This window comes from Crinia signifera, chromosome 3 (genome assembly GCF_055691185.1).
Source record: "Crinia signifera chromosome 3, ASM5569118v1, whole genome shotgun sequence".
Classification (NCBI taxonomy): domain Eukaryota; kingdom Metazoa; phylum Chordata; class Amphibia; order Anura; family Myobatrachidae; genus Crinia; species Crinia signifera.
The window spans coordinates 78,352,499-78,371,862 of NC_139219.1; the positions used below are offsets into that span (position 1 = coordinate 78,352,499).

General features: G+C 42.5%; 1 pseudogene; it reads right to left on the bottom strand.

The window, feature by feature from the left end:
• Positions 1-13,151: 13,151 nt before the first annotated feature.
• LOC146066035 (5S ribosomal RNA) lies at positions 13,152-13,274 on the bottom strand (annotated as a pseudogene).
• Positions 13,275-19,364: the final 6,090 nt, after the last annotated feature.

Sequence of the window (19,364 nt, forward strand, 5' to 3'; positions counted from 1 at the left end):
GGTAGTCACGATGACCTATGAAAGATAAAGAACAGACTGGTTAGATGCCCTGAAATGCATTTACAAATCTAAGTGATAATGACTATTGTATATAGGCATTTACCTGTACATTCATACCTACAATTAACTAGAGCCTGAAGCTGTAAAGCTGGGTACAGATGAAACCGATGTGTACCAGCGCTATACGCTATATTGTTAATGATGGTAATTATCATGCACACGAAAGAAACCAGGGGTGAAATGTAATAGGATGAGAGATTCAGAACGTGAGAGATTTGGTAATCATTTACACTTCAAACTAAGGAGGCCAATCCCTGGCATTTTTTCAATCCCGGGATTCGGGATTGAATACCTGTCAATCCCGGGATTGGCCTCCTGATATGTGGGTGAAATGTGTTAAGGGCTGCCGTGCCCACTGCAGCGGCTCATTACCTGTTCGAGACGAGCAGGAAGACTGCTGGCAGTCGGCGATGTACCCTGAAGCGAGCGGGGGGAGGAGGTACGGGGGTTGAAGAGGAGGTGACATAAGCAGCAGCAGGGGGAGGTCACGCAACGTGGACTCCAGGATGAGGGGAGGAAGCCAACCTACCAGGTGACTTCGGGCAGATGTGGCAGGGTCAGGACAGTGCATGGCTGCGCAGCTTGACCTCTGACATCATGCTGCGCAGCCACACAGCTTGTTGCTGGGCAGCGCCTGAGCCATCCACTGCTGGTGCTCAGCGCTGCTCAGCTGAAAGGGATAAAATGCGCATTTCAATCCCGAAATCCCAGGTTTGGAGACACCAATCCCGGGATTCAAATACCGGACAAAAATGCCCTAAATCCCGGGATCGTGCTGATCCCGGGATTGGCATCCCTACTTCAAACTCAAACTGGTTTTGCAGTATGAATGATTGCCGCTTTAAAAAAACCCTGGAGATTTCTTACTACATCTCTCACTTTCTGAATCTCTCATCCCATTACATTTCACCCCAGGAGAGCAGTGAGGATGTCTTAGCACATAAGTGTAGTTCCTTAATTTGGCTTCACTGTCAAAACAATATCTATGGCCAATAAGCTTACATACACTATTAGAACGCAAATCGTTTTAATTAAAACATATTGTAGTATTGTTTAAATAACCACTAGCTATGATGTTATTTCATTTCTATGTATTTGCTAAAATGTGTAGTTTCTGTATCCTATTTTCTGTTTAATTAAATCATTATAGCGATCATTGATAACTATAATAATTTATTCTCATTGATAGGGCCTAATTTGCCTGGATCAGAAAATGTTCAAAGGCCTATTAAGTGAGGTGAGGCAAATGCCATGTAGGCATGTAGAACCCATACACTATATACCCCAAATGTCTCCCTAAATATATAAAAGTACAACAATTCCATAAATGTGTAAAATAGAAATGCAATTTTAATACTTATGACAACCATGTGGATTGCTGGTGTCTGTCTGGCTTGCTGGTCTGCTGTCTTGATGATGGGTCTATTTGTATTTGGAGGCCTGGTGCTGCAGCTCCATCTGCTCCAATATTAAGCTGGCCTGTAAGGCTTACACTGACCCTCTTTATTTGGAGAGACATCTGTTGAACACTAGAAATGCACCCACAGTAGGTGAGCAAAAGGCCGAACAACTCCAGCCACCTACTGCTTATGGAAAAAAGAAGAGGAACAAAGCTAATAAAAAGGTTGGAGGAATTTAATTATGAAGAAAGATTGGACAATTTGGGATTGTTTACGCTAGAAAAGAAACGTTTTACGGGGAGACATGCTTAACATGTATAAATGTATCAGGGGCCAATATAATGAACTGTCAGGCACCCTCTTTGCTGTGAGGAAGAACTCTAGGACATGTGGGCATGAGTTTAGACTAGAGGAAACAAGAGTTCGTACCCTTAAAAGAAAAAACTCTCTTGCTGGAGAAGTGGTGTCGGCAGAAACAATAAATTATTTTAAAATAAGGTTGGACAATCATCTATTGGGCCAAAACATCCAGGGGTACAAATAACAATTTCAATCTGTATATAATTAAATCTGCATTCAGTTATTTAAGGGATATAGCAAATACATCATGCACTTTAATAACAAAGGTTGAACTTGATGGACGCAAGTCTTTATTCAACTACTATGACAGTGGTTCCCAAACTGTGTGCCGTGGCTCCCTGGGGTGCCTCGGGACACATGCAGGGGTGCCCTGGGTTGGTAGTCCAGGACCAACTCAAATTATTAATGGTTAATTATTTATAAGCAAAAGCAATGCTGGTGGCTGCCATTAATAAAATGTGTACAAACAGAAGCAAATCCTGTCCTTTACCACATACCCAAAGAATCACATATAAACCCAATCTAATAAATGTATTTTTGGCCTAGGGGTGCCGTGAAAAATTTTTGATACTCTAGGGTGCCGTGATTCAAAAAAGATTGGGAACCCCTGTACTATGACATCCTTACCTCGTGTATGGCTTTTTGCATGTGGCACCTTTTTGTTTTGTTTATAGCTTTTTTTTTTATTTCCATTACTAGTATAGTTAAATGTATGAACATTTAAACTTAGACCTGATGAAAAATCTGTACACTAAGAATGTTGCATTTCCACCGTATTAGTCAGCAGTAGATGGATTTGCAAAGCTGTACACGGGTGGCTTGTAAATTCATCCACTGAAAATGCAGGAAGACACCTTCTTGCTACACTTTGAAACACTTGGGATGATCACAGAAGAATGTGTCCAGAGACGTAGACCCTGACTTTCCTAACACCAGAAAAAGGATGACATGTCACTGTTTTCAAAACCGCTAGTCCCCCAAACGGGATGCAGGTAATATCCCGGCGGTCGGGATCCCGGTGTTCAGAATCCCGACGCCGGAATCCCGACCGCCGAAATACCGACATATTCTCCCTCCGTGGGTGTCCACGACACCCCTGGAGGGAGAATAAATTAGTGTGCCGAGCGTAGCGAGGCACCGGGCCCGCTGCGTGGCGAGCGCAGCGAGCCCGCAAGGGGGGGCGATTCACGTCCCCCCCTTGTCGGCATTTCGGCTGTCGGGATTCCGGCGTCGGGATTCTGAACGCCGGGATCCCGACCGCCGGGATTCAGTACTGAATCCCCCCAAACACCCCATCCTTTCAATCAGAAGGAGGAATGCGTGCGGGCACTCAGGAAACATTCTGCATAATGAGTCTTGACTCTTGATCCTGCACTTATTCATGGTAATCGGAAATCTGCATGGGAATGTGAAACAGTGTTCCATTTTGAATCAGGCCTATAGGATGTTATGGAAAAATAGAAGTGAAAATACTTGTAAATATAAGAAAAAATATGCAAAGGGAACTATGTCTTTATCGGCTTGATTTCACCTGTGCAGATCTCATACTATCGGAGATGTACGTAAACTATTGTGTTTGCATACCTCTCAGAATTAGGCCCCAAGTCTGTCAAACTCCTTTCATCAGCCTCTACAAATGCTTCTAACTTGCATTGTAAATCCATGTACTGTGGCGGACAAATAGCACCACGATTCAGAGATGTACGCATTTGTTGCTGCAATCCCACATGCAGCAGCAATGCAGCTTCATGGAAATGTATTGCGACCCTGAAAATATCTGTGTACAAGCATGATACTTGCAGACCCTCCCACAATTGACCATCTATCCATGGTCAGGCAAAATTACAAAGGTGTCATGGCTGGTACACAGTGTGGCTATTCATGGGCGGGAAGGAGGCGATTCTAGCAATGCGCAGTCTGACTACAATCTCTCGATTGTGCAAATAGCAGCATTGCGAATATATCTAAATAAGGCTCTGGGATCACTGTGGGAATAAAGTGGAGTTATCATTGTTTGGAGCCTCATAAATGACCTCTAGTAACTATGTAAGCGGTTCCTCCTGAGCACGCTCCTCAGACTATCACCTTCTGTTTCTATTAAACAAAAGCCACATTTAAAAAAAAATAAAAAATCTATGTATTTAAAGGACATATACATGCCAGATTTATTGTGCCTGCTTTGGGAAATTACATTTTAAAACTCTGACAATTACATTAATTACTCTTCAGCATTAACTTAGAAGTTGCTCCATTTGTCTGAAAAGAACATACAGTACAGTACGGAAATGTTCCTTAATGTATGCTTGTTAGCAGGTCAGACGTTTAGCAGTTCATTATGGACCTTGCTTTAAAGGTTAATAATGACCAGAAAATGCCATTCCCTTTAGTAAAGATTAAATAATAACTCCCTAATTATGCGGTGATTTAGCCATATTTTATTATTCATTATTACTCAAATACAAGTGTAGCGCAGGCATTTAATAGCCTGGATGTTCCTGAGATTTGTAGGTGTTTTACAAGTTTCTTCTGTGCTCGTTACATCTTTTATACATTAGCAGGAATAGCTTAAAGGATCTACTGTAGTATTTCCGTAAAGACTTCATAAAAAGATTGGGGCGGTTTTAACAAAGCCGTAAAAGAAAGAAAATGGAATATAATCAAATGTCCTCCCAGAAAATATGAAATAAAAGTCAAATATAAAAACTAAAGAGTGAGTAAAATGAATATACATTTAGCTATTCATAAATAGAATACGGCACAATTGGTGTTTTCAAAAATCTGTACCAAGGTGTATCGGTCATTAACCAAATGTGTGATTCATGTGGATGGGACGCACAGTCGATGTTGGATGCAGTGAAGCAAGGTGTTAAAACTGTAGATTGAGCGATTATCGAATGACTGCGCATGCATACAGATCATAGCGCGCATGCGGGATCCCACATAACAATACAAACAGTGTTTGGATTTAATTGGAATCCCCTTCGCAATTTGACTGACAGGAAGCCGGTGTTTTGGGTGGTAACTGGACGTTTTATGGTAGTGTCAGAAAATAATGCAGGTGTCCGCAGGCGTTTTAAGGAACAATCTGCGATGTCAGCTCTGGCCGCGATCAGCCTGTCTCTATCGCTTTGTTGTGGAAGGGTCAGACTTACTCACATTTGCACAGACTAGAAAAATCACAGAGATTCGATGGTTTGGGAATTGCGCGTGGATTTGCAGGTGAGCAGCGATATTTTTGCAATTCATTTGCCTTAGCCATCTAACCTTAGTATAAATGTAATAAATGTATCTGCCGTCACTACCTCATCTGGAAGAGAGTTCCATAATTTTACTATCCTGACCATAAAAAGCCCATCCTTCTAAGTGTACTGAACCTTCTCTCCTCCAGTCTAAGTGCATGCCCGCGTCTCCTAGTTACTGATTGTGGAGTAAATAAGCTGCTTGTATTGGCCCTTCATAAACTTGTACAAGTTAAACATGTCTCCCCTTAAACATCTTTTTTTCCAGCGTAAACATTCCTAATTTGGCTAGTCTGTCCTCAAAGCTTATGGCCTCCATCCCTTTAATTAGCTTGGTGGCCCTTCTCTGGACTTTTTCCATCAATGCTACAGTATGTTTTTTTTTATAATGTGGAGCCCAGAATTGCACTTTAAATTCTAGATGAGGTCTAACAAGTGCCAGTTCTGAAATTCCTCTGGCATTAATGTAAGCACTAAAACTATGTGGCGGGAGCTTATTGGAATGGGTTTTCATTGCCGAGCACTTGTATGGGGAAATAGGTTCTGTGGAGAGACAAATAACACTGTTTGGCAGTCAGATGGGTGAGTCTGGGTTTGGCAAATGCCGGGAGAGCGTTATCTGCCTGGCTGCGTTATGCCAACTGTGAAGTTTGGTGGGGGAGGAATTCCACAGCCTAAGGTTAAAAAATGTTGCTGGCTGCACAGCCTAGTTTTCAGCTAAGTGAGTGCTCCAAGGGCTTAGGGGGAGATTCTCTAAGAATCTCCGCCCCCCTTTGCCGCCCATCACATATTTAATTATCGCATATGTTGTAACATATGCGATAATTAAGGCAAAGGACAGCTCTTGCGTTAAGAGCTGTCCTTTGCGGTGAGAGTCGCCGGGTCCCAGCAGGTCCCGGCGGCTCCCCCCTCCCTCACACACCCGGCGCTGCTGCTGCTGCGCCGGGCTCTCCTCCTCCCTGCACCCGGAAGAGGATCACTGCAGGGAGGAGGTCACAGGTCCGGGCAGCACAGCTCTGTGCTGCCCGGACACAGGTGAGGGGGGCGATGCGGGGCGGCGGGGGGTCGGCGCGGGGCGGCGGAGGGTTGCGGTAGAAGCCCATTGGCTTCTATGGGGCATCGCCAGTTTTTTACAGCATCCCAAAATGCGGTAAAAACCCAGATAACGGGGTTTTTACCGCATTTTTCGCTTAGAGAATCTCCCCCTTAGTGAGAGCGGCCAGAGCAGCCCCATGCTGGACAATGGTTGTCCAGGCAACTGCTGGAGAGTATGGGGTCTGCCCATGTCACAAGCTGCAGAAGCTGATACCGTCAGGGGGCCGAGCGGTATGCGGCCAGAGCAGCCCTGTGGCCCGCTGGATAGCAGTGGTCCAGACAACTGGGAAGATCTGCGTCCATCTTTGTACCTGGGTAAGTCCACAACCCACCTGTTTAAAACTTTCCCAGCTGCACATACATACCCCACTACCTTCCTGTAGTATATGGCTTTCTCAGAGCCACATTCATTGCAGGTCATATTTTTTATGATATAGAACAAAATCTATTTTATTGTATATGCTTGTTAATTGATACTTACAGCCGAACGATATTTATGTGTGTATATTGTTATTTTAATAAAATTATATTTTTGTTTATTCTAACTGTATTTTTTCTGCCCTAGATTTTTAAGGGTTGAGTATTACCCCGTGTCACACCAGGGGTCTGAGTCGGTGAGACAAAGACCTCTGGTGGGGGTCTAGATCGGTATTGGAACCGGGCAGGCTGTAGAAGACCCTTGTGCATATGAGCACAACAGTGCACCCAGAGGAAGGATCAGGCAGCAGGTAAAATACAACAGGTTTATTGAGGGAAGATGGTATAAGCAAGCAGTTGGTAACCAGATGGAATGGTAAATGACAGTCACTGATAAGGTGAAACAGAACTACTTGCACCGATATGGATTCGATGGTGGAACATCGGATGGAGTGTAGTATCCGGAGTATCGGACCAGGGATGCGGAGATGATGAAGGCTGTGGAATCCGGATGGAACGGATGGAGACAGCAGAGGATAACCGGAGTATTGGTCAGGATCGATGGTAGAACATCGGAGCTAGGCTGAAGCTGGTAAGTGGATCTGCGGCAGGTGGAATCACAGGTGATGTCACAAAGAACCTGGATGGCACAGGATATGAGACCTGGCTTGGACACAGGCGATGGTGACCCCGATATCACAGGCGATGGTGAGCCTGGATGGAACACAGGCGATGGTAAGCCCGGATGGAACACAGGCGATGGGAGGCCTGGACAGACACAGCAGCCTGGATCACCTGGATGGAACACTGCAGCAGGGAGAGAATACCAGCAGACAAACACTTGCATAGCAGGATGACAAATGAAGCACTAGCAATGAGATGAGAGCTCCCAGGATACTTATACCCATGGCTTGGCCTGGATTGGCCGGGCAGGTAACCTGGGAGATCAACTCATTGCCGGATTGGATGAACCAGACATGTGACTGACAACATCATGGCAGCCACCATGTCTGGCTGAGGCGGGAAAGTGTATTTGTACACACCATGCTTGTGGCCGGGAGCAATGGCGTCAGACACAGAACTTGCAGGGCAAAGGATACTGTTACTGCGGGTGAGGAGAGCGGTGCACCGCGCAGCCGCAGACTCAGTATAGCTGAGAGGACTGCCGGCTGACTGACATGGAGGCGCACTGCGCTCAGGATGCCGGCTGTATCGGGACTTGTAACGCAAGCTGAGCCTGCGCAGGCACTTAGCCGGTAAGATGGTTTGCTTTAATACCCGGATCGTGACACCCGACAGCTGCAGTGCAATAATAACAAATCAGTGCTAGGTCACAAAAAAAAAATTCATAGCCGGTCATCCTGCTTGTCAAGAGACATTTAACCTCTCATAGCTGCCATAGCGGTGTAATGCTGGAACTTTAAGCACTTGAGACATGTTCTACTTGGTAGAAATTACAAATATAGTAAACTCCTGTCTCTTAAGGCTAGAGCCATAATAGCCCGGCCCTATACAGTTATAATAAAGGAAGGCTATATTCTAAATGCAATTATAACTACAAACGGAATCCTGCAGTCTCACTGTAGCAATCTCTGACAAATAGCATACAGAGGGTGGGGAGAAGCAATTCATTCTTTGTTGATATTCTAGTCCTTTAAACAATGATCTACCAAAAGGGATTCCCTGTCACCTTGGGTGTCATCAGAAAAACAGGTGCTTAATCCATTGCCTGACTTCCATAGAAATACACTGTGTACTAGCGGCAAAGACTTTGAAGGGATTGGTTGCCATCCTGCAGCATCAACTAGATTTGTCACCTACTGTATGTGCACTGCTCACTCACCCCTGATTGAGAAGGGACACTTGAACTAATGCTGTGTTCTCATTGCCGCCCCTGCAAAATCCCGGGTTTTTGTTGCCTTTTTTTGGTGGGGCACAGAGCATCTTAGCTCTACAGACCCCATTCATACTGCCCCGTTCACACTGCTTCCCCTGGTATGCCTGCCATCAAGTGTGTGGCATCTAAGAGCAGCTTTGATTGGATGTTTAAAAAGCAGCTTTGAGCAATGCAATTAACTTGCTTTTTTGCATTTTGTGAGAACAACCCGGGTCTAGCCTGTTCACACTGCCATACACCCATGTATTACCCAGGAAACACCCTGCAAAAAAACCTGTATGTAATTCCCGGGCATAACACCCGGGAATTTCACAAAGACCCTTTCACACAGAGACGCGACACAGGAAATTACTGCTCGCCCTGGCAAATACCCAGGTTTTTGCGGCAGTGAGAATGGGGTATAATATTCACTGTGTGATGCATTGGTGGGTACATTTTGCAAGGTCTATTCAAAGTATTATCTCTGCCTAAGAAACATCCCTAGGGCATACACCCATTGAACATTTTGATACGGGACGCTTACTAAAGGGTGTTTATCCTAGACCAGGCTTGTCCAACCCGCGGGCCGCGGGCCGCATGCGGCCCAGGTTGGCTAGCAATGCGGCCCAGTGCAATTTTTTAAAGAGTAAAAAAAAAAACCTGCTGGGAACGGGCTTCAATGGCTGTTGTGGGGCATGATGTTTCTTCTGAAGCCCGGTCCCAGCAGTCCTTTGCGGAGGTGCGCGAATGACGTCATCACACAACCGCGCACTGACGTACGGCGCTTACTAGATGTCAGGCGCCAAAAGGAGTTGGTGGAGGCTGGCACTCAACGTGCAGTCGGCCGCCATAGGGAAGGGAAACAAAGCATATCTGCCGGCATAAAGACAGCGCTGGGTCCTGCTGCAGTGCTGAAGGTGGAGGGGCGGACGGCGCAGCAAGAATAGTAAGACTTTTTACAGGTCGGGTGGGGTGGGGTGGTTTGGGGGGGTGAAGAAGAGGAACTGTGGGGCATGTGTGTCACCTGGCACTGTGGGGGCATGTGTGTCACCTGGCACTGTGGGGGCATGTGTGTCACCTGGCACTGTGGGGGCATGTGTGTCACCTGGCACTGTGGGGGCATGTGTGTCACCTGGCACTGTGGGGGCATGTGTGTCACCTGGCACTGTGGGGGCATGTGTGTCACCTGGCACTGTGGGGGCATGTGTGTCACCTGGCACTGTGGGGGCATGTGTGTCACCTGGCACTGTGGGGGCATGTGTGTCACCTGGCACTGTGGGGGCATGTGTGTCACATGGCACTGTGGGGGCATGTGTGCCACATGGCACTGTGGGGGCATGTGTGTTATCTGGCACCCTGTGTCAGAATGTGAATTTTTTACTCATTCCCTGTGTCAGAATGTGTATTTCAGCTTATTTTCTGTGTCACAATGTGAATTTTGGCTTATTCTCTGTGTCAAAATGTGAATTACGGCTTATTCTCTGTGTCAAAATGTGAATTTTTACTCATTCCCTGTGTCACATTGTGAATTTTGGCTTATTCTCTGTGTCAGAAAGTGAATTTCGGCTTATTCTTTGTGTCAGAAAGTGAATTTTGGCTTATTCTCTGTGTCAGAATGTGAATTTTGGCTTATTCTCTGTGTCAGAATGTGAATTTTGGCTTATTCTCTGTGTCAGAAAGTGAATTTTGGCTTATTCTCTGTGTCAGAAAGTGAATTTCGGCTTATTCTCTGTGTCAGAATGTGAATTTCGGCTTATTCTCTGTGTCAGAAAGTGAATTTTGGCTTATTCTCTGTGTCAGAAAGTGAATTTTGGCCTATTCTCTGTGTCAGAATGTGAGAAACAATGTCAAACATCTTACTAACTTCATTTCCAATTAAGTTTAATATGTTAACTATGTTTTCTATGTTTTTTTGGATGATCAGGTATCGTTACTGTTATTTTATTTTATGTGCGGCCCAAACCAAATTTTTATCTTCTAATGTGGCCCAGGGAAGGTGAAAGGTTGGACACCCCTGTCCTAGACGCTATAATCTTTATAACATTTGCAAAGGTTGAGATCATTGAATGTTTGGTCTGTCATTTATTTGGTTGTGTCCATTATTTAATGGCATGAATGTATTAACCAGCTGATCCAGTCCCTCATTATACCCTGAGTGCTCCATGGAATCAAAGTTGCCTACCCTGGAACGTTCAGAGGTGAATCTTCCATCCATTGATATCTGAGAAAAGGGACCATCAGGCAAATTTCTGGGTAGTACCTGTATTTCCAGACTTACACCCCATTGCCTGAGAGTTACATTTGGCATCATACCAAACCGGATCAAAACCCTAAGTAAAAATGAGCAACCAGTAGCAGGAGACATACCAGCTGGTGACAATGTGTAGGCAGCGCCAGCACCTGTGTCTATGTCAGCATCAGCCCCAGCCCAAGCAAAACAAAGTAACCAATAACATTACCATACTACTTTGGATGCCAGCGTACAGTGGAGATGCCATGGAACCCGAGGGGATTACCTTCACTGAATTTCAAAGAAAATCAAGTTTGTGTTCTAACTATACTCCTTTGTACACAACAAGATGAAATCCTGATAGGACAACTGAGGGGATTTACAAACAAACAAACATAGAGTTAGAATTTAAACAACTGTCAGCAATTTTGAAACTATTCCGGAGCTCAAAATGAAATTCTACTTGCGGAAACAGAAACAAGGGGAGATCCTATAAGTCTCTGCAGGAGTAATACAGGCAGTTGAAAAAGAGGAGGTACAGAGCACAGAGAAAATACTTATCACCCGGCTTGTTGAAGGAGCATTAGGTAAAATGTTATTTACTATCAAAGCAATATATATATATATATATATATAGTGGTCTCGAATGCCCGGCACTCCTGCAGATGTCACTTCTTATGACCCGGTGCCCTCCTAGTGGACTTGGTGGGTCCTTGTAGAGTCTAGGATGGAGGTAGGCGGCACTCTTGGATTTTCAGTGAAGCAAAAAACTTTTATTGTGACTCCAACATGTTTCGGGCATAGCCCGTCCTCAGGGAACAATTCACACAGTGTAATGTGGTCAAATAAATACCAAACGCTATACAGGAAAAAAATGTATTTACTATCAAAGCAATGTATATATATATATATATATATATATATATATATATATATATATATATATATATATATATATATATATATGAAAACAAGAGGATGTGTGGCGCCACCTGTGAAGACCTCAGTCCAGATACCAGGTATACCAGGCAATATCCCCCTTCTAATTACGGGGTGTCAGCCAATCTTCAAAAGTAGAAGTAATGGTAAGTTACTTTAGGAAAAGTGTGGGTTCAATAGATGAAGATGCGGCGACTATTGCTCTGGAGTAGTCTATACTGAGTGTGCTGGTCCGCACCGTAACAACCATAAAAGAGTTTTTTTAAAAGTGGATTTAGAACACGGTATATATTTCTCTATAGGTATGATAAAAATATCAAAAGGTAGGTATAAAAAATAGATACATTTATTTGAACAAGGTAGAAGAAAATATGTTTCCAATAAAAAACAGACAATTTAATAATTTTTTAAAAAACGTTCTATACTAAAAAATTATTAAAAACAATAATAAGGTGCAAAAAGAGAAAGGAGGGTAGCTTATCTTTAAATAGATGAGACAGGAGGGCTGTAGAGTCCCAACGCGTTTCGTCCTTCAGACTTTATCAAGGGGTGCAAGTAGACTGAGACCAGACCTATATTTATACTGGTATAGCTCCTGTTCCTATAGTGACATCACTTCCTGTCACTTAATTTTGCTATCTAAATATCAGGGTATAAAATCGTTATATCTGAGTCTCCTATATTTTGCGCTGTAGTGCGCTACAGTAGCATTAAAGAGTGTGTATGGATAACATAAATCTTTTATAAAACAATAGATACGAGTAAATTGGATGTGTGAGCGGTACTTCCGCCACAGATCCGGTGTCCGTTTAGCGCTACTGCGCATGCGCCCGCATCGCGTTAGTTCAGATGCCGGCTTTCTGTACTGTAGTGTCCTCGCGCTAATGCGCATGCGTCCGTCCCTTCCATGAGATGTGACGTTCAGGTTCTCTAGTGGATGGAAAGGCGTCTCGAGGCTGTGTATACAGTTGTCTGTTCTGAATGTTTCTCATAGCGGCGGCCATTTTAATGAGGACTGCTGATCATTTATGAATGCAGGAGTTGCGGTGGCCATTTTGTGAGGGGTTTTCCTTATGGCAACATAGAGTGGGATAGAGAATAAAAAACGTAAATGGACTTTAAATGACAAATTGCATGAACTTGTATTCAAGTAACGTTTTGTGGTTTATTAACGTATTTTAGGTGACTGGAGGTGTTCAACATTAACACATACAGACTTTATGAGTGATGAGCGATAATAAAGTGATCCGTGCAGAAAGTGCTTAGTGCTAATTATAGGTAGCTTATTTATTAGTATGTATCATAGTGATGTGCCTATAAATAATTAATTCAAGGGTATCATGATTAAATGCATTTATTTATTGAACAGTGTCCAAAAAAAAAAAAAAAATTAAGTATACAATCTATCATATAAACAGTAAAATATACGATTAATACAATGTAATAGATTTAATAATATAATTATATAATTATTAACCCTCCCTTCGATATCACAATGGTGTTTAAAAATGACATTGACCAATGTTCACAAGTGTATTCTACAGCACTGAATTTTCCCGGGAGGTCTCCCATCCCCGTACTTGTCCAGCCCAACACTGCTTAGCTTCCAAGATCGGACGAGATTGGGCGTGTACCAGTAATGTGGTTTGACTGTAGAAGTGTGAACCGGTCCGATGTATAGTGGTCCAAATTAGTGATTCGATAGGGAGGGTGTTCTAAAGTGATCGTGCTTAAAGTGATAATAAGTAGGTGGTGGTAAAGGATAAATGGCGTATAAAAGATAGGACCTTATAAAAACGGGGCAATTTCATAACTTTCATTAAAACCGTCTGGATGCATGGTTTTAAGCTCGAATATCCAGAACATCTCTCTTTGCGATAGTTTATTAGCTAGGTCACCTCCTCTGGGGCCTAGTCTCACATGTTCAATTGCCTTGAAGGTGAGTGCCTCAGGGTTAGCGTCATGATGCGTCTGAAAATGTTTGTAAATATTATGTGTGTCCACTTTGTTTTTAATGTTTCTGCTGTGTTCTTGTATACGTAGTTTCAGGATCCGCTTGGTTTTACCAACGTATTTTAGGTTGCATGGACATTCTAGCAGATAAATAACTGAAGAAGTATTGCAGTTAGTGAAGTCTTTGATTTTGTAATCCTTGCTGTTATCCGAGTTTGTGAAGCTTTTCCTGTTCGGATGTACATGTTTGCAAATATTGCATTTGCCGCACTTGTATGCACCTTTGCACTTTGGTCCTGATGGGTTTTGATTATCATTTGAAGTTAAAAGGCTGGGTGCCAGGATGTCTTTCAGGTTTCTGGATTTTTTGAATATTAATGCAGGTCGTTGGGGGAGAATCTCTTTGAGTATGGGATCCATTAGAAGGATGTTCCAATGGTCGTTCAATGATTTCCTGATTTTTGGTTCATGTTGGCTGAAGGTCGTAATGAATGCTGTAGAATTGTTTTTATCATCTTTTGTTTTATACTGTAGGAGTTCCTCTCTGTTAGTATTCTGAATTCTGGATGTCGCTTGTTGTAGAATATTTTGAGGGTACTCTTTCTCTTCAAATCTTTTCTTATAAATTTCCAGTTGTTTTGCACACTCATCCTCCTTGCTACAATTCCTCTTGATCCTGTGGAACTGAGAGTAGGGAATGTTTTCCTTCCATTTGCGTTGATGGTTGCTTTTATAGTGTAAATAACTGTTTGTGTCCACTGTTTTGACAAAATTAAGTGTGTTTATGGAATTATTTTCCCCTTGCAGTATGAGGTCCAGAAATTCGATTCGGTTCTTGTTGAAGTTAGATGTGAATTTCAGGTTCAGTTGGTTTTTGGCATTTAATCATGATACCCTTGAATTAATTATTTATAGGCACATCACTATGATACATACTAATAAATAAGCTACCTATAATTAGCACTAAGCACTTTCTGCACGGATCACTTTATTATCGCTCATCACTCATAAAGTCTGTATGTGTTAATGTTGAACACCTCCAGTCACCTAAAATACGTTAATAAACCACAAAACGTTACTTGAATACAAGTTCATGCAATTTGTCATTTAAAGTCCATTTACGTTTTTTATTCTCTATCCCACTCTATGTTGCCATAAGGAAAACCCCTCACAAAATGGCCACCGCAACTCCTGCATTCATAAATGATCAGCAGTCCTCATTAAAATGGCCGCCGCTATGAGAAACATTCAGAACAGACAACTGTATACACAGCCTCGAGACGCCTTTCCATCCACTAGAGAACCTGAACGTCACATCTCATGGAAGGGACGGACGCATGCGCATTAGCGCGAGGACACTACAGTACAGAAAGCCGGCATCTGAACTAACGCGATGCGGGCGCATGCGCAGTAGCGCTAAACGGACACCGGATGTGTGGCGGAAGTACCGCTCACACATCCAATTTACTCGTATCTATTTTTTTATAAAAGATTTATGTTATCCATACACACTCTTTAATGCTACTGTAGCGCACTACAGCGCAAAATATAGGAGACTCAGATATAACGATTTTATACCCTGATATTTAGATAGCAAAATTAAGTGACAGGAAGTGATGTCACTATAGGAACAGGAGCTATACCAGTATAAATATAGGTCTGGTCTCAGTCTACTTGCACCCCTTGATAAAGTCTGAAGGACGAAACGCGTTGGGTCTCTACAGCCCTCCTGTCTCATCTATTTAAAGATAAGCTACCCTCCTTTCTCTTTTTGCACCTTATTATTGTTTTTAATAATTTTTTAGTATAGAACGTTTTTTAAAAAATTATTAAATTGTCTGTTTTTTATTGGAAACGTATTTTCTTCTACCTTGTTCAAATAAATGTATCTATTTTTTATACCTACCTTTTGATATTTTTATCATACCTATAGAGAAATATATACCGTGTTCTAAATCCACTTTTAAAAAAACTCTTTTATGGTTGTTACGGTGCGGACCAGCACACTCAGTATAGACTACTCCAGAGCAATAGTCGCCGCATCTTCATCTATTGAACCCATATATATATATATATATATATATATATATATATATATATAGCAGACAATGGACAAAGTGCGCCCTCCTGGAATATATCCACCACCAATAGAACAAATGGTGACAATGTGGTCACGATACAACAGATTTAATGTATAAAACAGATAAAATATAGCAATAAAACAATTTTTTCATCTGTGTGGAGTCATGGATTCTATAACGGTCAACATGCACAAAACCCAACGCGTTTCGTCGTTAAAACGACTTCCTCAGGGGTAACCGTCCACAGGCAACTTAATGTATTTCAGTCAAAGTGTAATACAGCTTTCGTTTGGAAAGAGAGGGAGTGGATCCTTAGCAGATCTCAATCCTGATGCCTGTCAGCATCTAAAACATGAACAATTTCCATACCAAATGAAGGATAAAAGATGGGATAATGTCCCGAAGAAATTCAGGATTACTCCTAAGTGTGGTATAAACGGACCTCAATACTTCTTGCTAAGCAGCCAGATCAGGGACCAGACTCCAGGTCCTGGAGTCTGGTCCCTGATCTGGCTTCTAAGCAAGAAGTATTGAGGTCCATTTATACCACACTTAGGAGTAATCCTGAATTTCTTCTGGACATTATCCCATCTTTTATCCTTCATTTGGTATGGAAATTGTTCATGTTTTAGATGCTGACAGGCATCAGGATTGAGATCTGCTAAGGATCCACTCCCTCTCTTTCCAAACGAAAGCTGTATTACACTTTGACTGAAATACATTAAGTTGCCTGTGGACGGTTACCCCTGAGGAAGTCGTTTTAACGACGAAACGCGTTGGGTTTTGTGCATGTTGACCGTTATAGAATCCATGACTCCACACAGATGAAAAAATTGTTTTATTGCTATATTTTATCTGTTTTATACATTAAATCTGTTGTATCGTGACCACATTGTCACCATTTGTTCTATTGGTGGTGGATATATTCCAGGAGGGCGCACTTTGTCCATTGTCTGCTATTTCTTCCCCTTTTCCCCCACTAACAGGGGGGACCCACTAAGTTGCTGCCCATACAATTCTTGTAGCGCATTGAAAGGGTATCCTCTCCATATATATATATATATATATATATATATATATATATGGGATTCTCTGAATGTTGTATATATACGGAAAGGTGCGATCCAGTCACATTGTATGTGTGCAGCATGATCGGTCACTGGTATTTATGTTTGACAACTTGGTGTTTACATATGTATATCTTCCAACCCGGAAGCAATTAGTCAGCTTCTGGTTCATGGGTTAATATGCCGTTTTTTAAATGTATTTATTTTACTTTTATATGCAGAAAAATTTGGATGTATTATATTTGTATTATATACTCGATTTCTCTTGGTCTGTCTCCGAGTTTTTACATTGTTTTTATATATATTGAAATGTTTGTACTCTCTATGAGGTCACCCATACCAATCAGTGAGGGTATTTAAACCCAGCCCTAGACCTCTAACAGTCACCTTGAAAAAGCTGCCCCTTAAGAGACAGCGAAATGCGTTGGTGATACTGCTGGGACCTGTTTTGGACACTTCTCCCTTTCCTGCACACTATCTGGACGTTTCCATCCATCCATTCCCCCAATTGGAGCACGTCATCTCTTTCAAGAGCAAGCGCACTTTATAGAGGACCCTTCCTGGTTTACCAGTCCACATTGGATCAGGACACCTCCAGCGGCCCCCATGGCATTCATCCAAGCACACCGCATTTTAGAGAGGATCCCCCTGGTATTACACCATCCACCTACCCCAAGGGACACCTCCAGTGGCTTCACGGCTTGTTATTGGCCCCCCATTGGCCTAATTGGATTAAAATTGGACTCCATCTTGGGAATTGGACATTCCAGAGCAGGTTTATTTTCAGTTTATTTCCCCTTAATTCAGGTCCCAGCGTTGTTCTATCATTGTTTTTATATCAAATGCATATATATTATATATGAATAATGTTTTAATTAATTAAACGATTTGTAACATCATTCTGTTCAAATCATTAATAGAGCGCTGCATATTTCCTTTCTCTTTGCACCTACTACGAAATGTCTAGTATGGAAGAAGGACATAGTAACCCAGGGAGATCAGACCCAATTACCGGTCCTATACGAATCTTAAAAAAAAAAAAAACAGCTAGAAGAGCTGAAGGCTGGAATGGCCAAAATGCAGCAGGAAATGCAGAGGATGTCTAGCCGACAGATGCCTGCTTCAAGTGAACCCAAGTGGAGAACAGAATGAAACAGAACGGCAGGGGAATGGTGGAACCCACCCAGAGGGTCTGGACATAGACCCACTAACCAATTTGATGGGCATGGACCCGCAGCACCCCCTTGATGATGGCCCTGCATGCCCCTACACCTAGGGATGCTATAATAAGGGGCACCAAGAGGAAGTGAGGAGACATTGGGGCACATTTATCATTCAGAATTTGTGGCTAATTCCCCCGAAAACCCCCTGTTTTCAGGGGTTAGCCACAAATATGAAGTATTCACCCAGAATTTTTGTATGTAAGGGATACACACTGCGCTGCCAATCAGGACAGTAATTAATAAAGATAAGTATGATATATAACACGCCAAGCACAATGAAGGAGGACACGCTGTGATTAAATATAAAACATTTTTTATAAAGACATAAATAACAAGTTAAAGATCAAGGTGGGTAATAAACTAAAATTGGAGTATAATTAGCACAAATACATACACATATACATAAATAAGACACTTAAATCTGGACCAGTAAACACTTGAGTTAAAAAGGCAGACTTGATATATTTCCTATGACAAAATTTGCTGGCGTCCCAGCTGGAATGATGAAGTGGTATCAAATGTTAGGAATTAGGAATATTAGTTGCACTCTCTCTTCTTGCTCTCTCAAATGTATTCAATTATACCGATTACTCCTGCAAATACCATATCTCAATTAATGCCATATGATCTAATGAGATGATCATTCTCATAATCGATGTATTTAACTTCTACATCCCTCTCCACCTGTTATTATCTGTTATTTTTGTATACCTGTGAGTTCAGAGGACACGCTGAATTGTATATGTTTGTTTTTAACTCTTATTCTCATAATTTTGAAAATGAACACTATTAAGTGGATTATTGATTCATTATTCAATTAACATTGGCTTATAAATATGAAGCACTAGCAATGGCTAATCACAGCTTGAAAAAGTCTCCAGTTGTTTGGGAGACGAAACGCGTTGCCCCACTTCTGCCATTGCTAACTGCAGACTTGTGACAGACTTCCGCCCTCACCTTCACCCCCAGAGATCTTTGCCGTCCTTACATCTGGCTGGATGTCCGCCGCTACCACCAACGCGCAGTTTTGCGCCCAACAAAACACGGGAAGCCGCCGTCATTGTGCATACCCTCAGCACGCGATCTCCAAGCAGCCTACTGAGGTGCTACACCAACCCTCAAACTCACTGAGTGTTACCATACCCGCAATTCTAAGCGCATATACGTGACTCCTGCAGCTTGGGCTTATCACTAACTGTGTCTATCTGCTATACTAACACGCAGACCCCAGCCACTTGCTATACATGCCAATACCTGCATGAACTTTTGTGCGTGTCAGCCTACTCGCTAACCCAGGTCTATTTGGCTTACTAACTCACCTGCTGCTACAAGGCTCCTTAACTGTGTGTACTTTTATCAACATTTGATACCACTTTATCATTCCAGCTGGGACGCCAGCAAATTTTGTCACAGGAAGTATACCA